This window comes from Lagenorhynchus albirostris, chromosome 1 (assembly GCF_949774975.1).
Source record: "Lagenorhynchus albirostris chromosome 1, mLagAlb1.1, whole genome shotgun sequence".
NCBI classification, from domain to species: Eukaryota; Metazoa; Chordata; class Mammalia; order Artiodactyla; family Delphinidae; genus Lagenorhynchus; species Lagenorhynchus albirostris.
In genome coordinates this window covers 167,469,566-167,474,846 of record NC_083095.1, presented here as the reverse complement: position 1 = coordinate 167,474,846, position 5,281 = coordinate 167,469,566, and positions in this window count along the sequence as shown.

Here is a 5,281-nt window from a genome sequence, read left to right as displayed (position 1 = left end):
AACTAGTGTACAAACTTATGTCCACAAAAAACCTGCACACAAATGTTCATAGCAGCTTTATTCATAATCGCCAAAACCTAGAAGATGTCCTTCAATAGGGGAATGGCTAAACAAACTGGTACATCCAGGTAATGGAATAAAAAATGAGCTATCCAGCCACAAAAAGACATGGATGACTCTAAAATGCACAGTGCTACATGAAGGAAGCCAGTCTGAAAGGCCGCGTACCATATGACTTCACTACACGACCTTCTGGAAAAGGCAAAACTATGGAGACAGTAAATCGAGGAGTATCTGGCAGGCATGGGGGAGGGGAGAAATCTGAATAAGTGCAGCACAGGGCATGTTTTTTTATTTTTAGGGCAGTGAAACCGTTCTGTATGTTAGTGTAATGTAATTTACAAATTAAGCATTTGTAAAAACCCATAAAACTTTACAGCCTGAAGAGTAAGCCTTAATGTATATAAATTCTTAAAAACTCATTTAGGAGGTCGGGGGATCCCAGGATGAAATGAAGAATGGGACAACTAAATCTAAATATATTACAAACAAATAAAACGGTAGGGGAATAAAGTGCTGAGCTAAGTAACTTTGGAAATGTGTGGAGTCTGTAGGACTAAGGGCATGATAAACTGTACATAAAGCACTGTACTCTAGTTGATAGAGTTGTTTCCCACAGGGCATGGACGAACGATTCTGAAGGTGCTGCGTATGTATACTGGAATTGAACAAGTAAGTGGATGGCATAAGTGGGGGCTTCTCCCCGTGGCAGTGTGAAGTTACTGTTGAGCAAGTGGAGGAGGCTAGAATAATCAGATCAGACATCAGTATGAACTCATGTTTACCTTAATATAGATACAGATGGTTACATATCTACACACATATATTTCCTTGCTCTATTAGAGGAGAGGACCTAGACGCAGTGACACCCCCTTAGCAATGAGCACACCTAATGCCCAGACCTTGGTTCCTAATACCACTCTCCAGTAAAAGGAACCATGGCAGGAAACAGACAAGGTGAGCCTGGAGCATCGTGTAGTTCCAGAAAGTAAGGAAGTGCTAAAAAAACAAACAACACACAGCAATGGGATGTCGAAAGCTAAAGGGATACAGCTGCCAACTGCAAAAGCTTCCAATTGCCAAGGCTGGAACAATTTGAGCAACAACATAGAGTAATATTGGATTATAACCCAAAGTGTAAGATAAATCTCCATATGTTCATACTGACATAAATGGCTGAGTAAGTAAACAAATAGATAAAACTTCCATGCAGAGCTCCACATAACTTACATAGCTATTCCACTCTAAGGAGGTGGAACATACCTCCTACTCCTTAAGTGTGGGCTGTGCACAGTGACTTTCTTCCAAAGAGGAGAAAGGAATCACTTCACAGTGGACAGGCCTGACAAACATGACCTCAGCCAGGTGACCAAGTCAACATGAACAGGGATAAGTTGTGTTCATAGTGTGCACCCTTGATACAAAGTGATGGGAACGCACTTCACCTCTGTGGCCTTCCTCTCCCTAAAACATTACCCCAGTCTAACCATGAGAAAAACCCCGACAAATCCCAGTTGAGGGATGATCTACAAAATACTTGACCAGTACTCAAAACTGTCAAGGTCATCAAAAAACAAGGAAAGTCTGAGAAACAGTCACAACCGGGAGGAGCCTAAGAAGATAAGACTATTAAATGTAATGTGGTATCCTGAATGGGATCCTAAAACAGAAAAAGGACCTCAGCTAACAACTAGAGAAATTTGAATAAAGTACATAATATGCTAATACTATATATTCTACAGGTATATAATAATGTGTCAATACTGATGCATTAATTGTGACAAAGGTACCACACTAATATAAGATATTAGTAACAGAGGAAGCTGGGAGTGTATAAGGGAACTCTGTATTACTGTCAAGGCAATCTATAAATCTAAAATTCAAGTTATTTTTTAAAATATGGGAGAGGAATAACTAATAGAGCTGGGGATGTGAAATCCGAAGTAGCCCAAGGTCAGAAGGCAGCAGTGAGACAGACGGGGTCATGCTGTCACTCCTCCATCCTTCCCCTGCAGTTCTGTCTGGAAGCCCCCCTGTTGCCTTTCCAGAGGGCAATGCCTCTTCTTCCTTCAAGCCCCAGCACACATCCCCTCTCGTTTATTGCCATCTTGGCCTTTGCCACACCTAACAGATCTGCTCGGTCATCTATGACCTCAGTACTTCACACACAGTCAGCAAATTTACTGCCAATTTATTGTATACCAGACACGTGCTAGATGCTGGGACTAGAGATAAGTGCCATTCACCACAAACAGCTCAGTCGAGGGGCACCTCTGAAGTTAGCCTGTTTCACCTTGCACTGCTTTTGCTTCTCTCTCTCTGAAACTGTGAACTCTTTGAAAGCAAGGATTACTACCTTGTTCATTTTTTTCATTGTCAGTGCTAAAAACAATACCAATATATATACAGCAATTCACAAAGAAATGCTTGTTGAAACGAAATGAAGACCTGAATTCTCCTTCAGTTTAGATACGGATGACTTAGAGGAAAAGCAAACTATGAGAACATAACAGTCTGCAAGGTTTTATACTCATAGGTGATTTTTTAATTGTCTGCAAAATAATCTCCCCCAGCTTTTGAATATATTACACACATTGTGGAGAGCAAACCATCAGCAAGAGGTGGATGTACCTACAAGCAACAGAGAAACCACGGGTCCAGGGGCTCACGTGGTTTTCCCCCCACAAGAGCTGCACCCAGGGCTGTGGCAGCCCCTCACTGCCCATGACCAGGACTCCCCTTCCCACCACGCTTGGCATGTTGGCCTCAAGTTCACCAAATGGTTGCCTTGGCTTACTTGGAAAAGTGAAAAGCATTTCTAAAACTACCTCAATTGCCACTTACAGCTCATTGGTCGGACACATGGCCACCCCTAGTTCCACATTAGAGGTTCATTTTTTCCGGCCTTTAAAATAGAGGCCTAGGAATGAAAGGAGGAGCTTGGGAATAGGTGCTGGGCTATGCAGTGTCTGCCACAGCCAACCTTTTTGGCTCCCCACGAAGTATACATTGATCATCCCGTACATATACTTTAAAAGCACTCACCCCATCCTGAGGAAGACGACTCCGGTCTCTTGCTGTTGACTCCAGTCCAGTCTCTGGGTGATGTGTTTTCTCCATCAGGTCAAATGTGGCTCTCCATGCTGCGCAGCTATAGCTAGAAGGCCAGGCCATCTGCCCTGGACACAGTACCCAAGACACGAAGGCTGGAAAGGACCAGGACACCGGCACATGCCAGGCCTGAATGAACAAGGACCTTACCTGGACGGTCTTTGATCTGAGCTCTTTGTCTTATAGCAGCTGGTCTCCGGCTGTCCAGTCCCTCCCATACCTCAGTGGCTACTATCTTGGGGCAATTCAAACCATCACTTGAAGTGGGAAAGCAACACCTTTAACCCCGTTTTGCAAGACCACAATCTCCAGTCTAAACTGCTGAGGCTGCTGCTGGACCCGTTGGTTGAGTCTTAGTTCTGGTAGGTTTTCCCAAACCAGCAGGACTCTAACTGTGGAACTCTCAACTGATTCGGACTTCAGGCCGCAGGCAGAGAAAGCTTCTCTGGGTGAGGCTGTATTTCTTCTTCACTCTGCTTTCGAACCAGCTCCCTTTAGTCTGATTTGATGGTACTCCCGCAGGACTTCGCAGCCTGTGTGTGTCCCGCGTCCTGTGATGCTGCTTCCCACGTATGGCTTGTTTAATCCTCCTGACAACCCTAAGAAGTGGGTATGATTATCACTTCCATTTTCAGCAGAGGCACCTGGTCACACAGCGAGTGAGCAGAACCAGGGTTTGACGCCATGCGACCTGGCACCGATACCACAGCTGCGTTAAGAGATGACCAGCCCAAGCCAACGCCCTGCAGATTTCCCTATCCTTCCCCTCAACGTCAGTCTTGTCTGGACCCTAAAGTACAGTAACAGTTTGGCAAAATGTTTTGCCACCAAATAACTAGGTTCATCAACTTTTCACCAACTAACCTAAGACAGCAGGCCCTCCATTCTCCATCTTTTAGGATCTGTCGTTTGCAATTCCAGATATCAACTTTTTTTTTATCAGTTCTTGGTTGCAAATGAGAGAATTCACTCTGGCTTGTTTAAGCAGAAAAAGATTTTACAAACAAAAACAAAACCTAGGTAGCAAATGGAATCTCCAGACAGGAAGGCCCCAGTCAAGTTTGGAGGCTTTTACATAAAGAAAGAAAACTCCCACACCACACCTAGAAATTGCTCCAAAGCCTACCCTTCCACACAAGTGGTGCTGCCTCAAGACATGCCACTATGGGATAAGGTCTCTGCCACCACCGTCCCAAAGGCTAGACAACGCTGGGCCTACTCTCGCCAGTGTGAGGATAGCTGACGGGAAGAGCCCAGGGCTGAACCCCTGCCCCTGCTGCCAGACAGGCTGGGAAAGCAAGTTCAGTCTCTACCTCAGGGAGGTGGTAGAATGCGGGGGACCCCCAAACACAGGAAGGGCTTTCAGATCACAGGCGGGCCCAGAATGACAAATGTCTATTACACAGAACCTTTCTAGTTATATTGTAGCTTCATTAATTTTCAATTTACACTGAAAATTTTCCATTGAAGTTACTTTGAATTTTAGTTAATACTGAAAATTAATTTCAAATTTCTCAAGCACTACATTGCAGATTTTAAATTATTCTAATGTTGGAAATTCACTGCAAGTAATGTACTAAGTGATTACTGCAATCATGGATAATTTAATAATTAGAGAGACTGGGGAGAAAGATATTCACTAAGTTGTACCCATGCTAATAAAAATCAAAGTAGTGCAGTCACTTGCATTTCTGTGGTTGATCATGAGAATGTTGGGAAAATCCACCTAAATGCAAATAAACCATGATGTTATTATAAAGCATAACAATAATAATGCAGGTATCAAAGGGGTTGGAACTTAAACTTTAAAACATTAGGGTTTATACAAATTAAACTAAGCCATCATAATAAATACTTAGCGTGAGCACATTTAGGTACCAGGAAGCCCAAGCCAGGCGCCATCACTGGTATTCCGGAGCTAAGTCCACAGGTAGACCTGTTCTAGTTTCAGGCTGGCTGTTGATTCTCACATCCTACAAAATTCTGTCCAATTATGTAATTCTTCTACCTTATATTCTTTAACCCAAATTTATTTCAGGGTATGTGCACTTTTATTTCAAAAGCAGAGTCTTAATTCACTTTTACTCAGTAAAATAATACCACAAAAGAG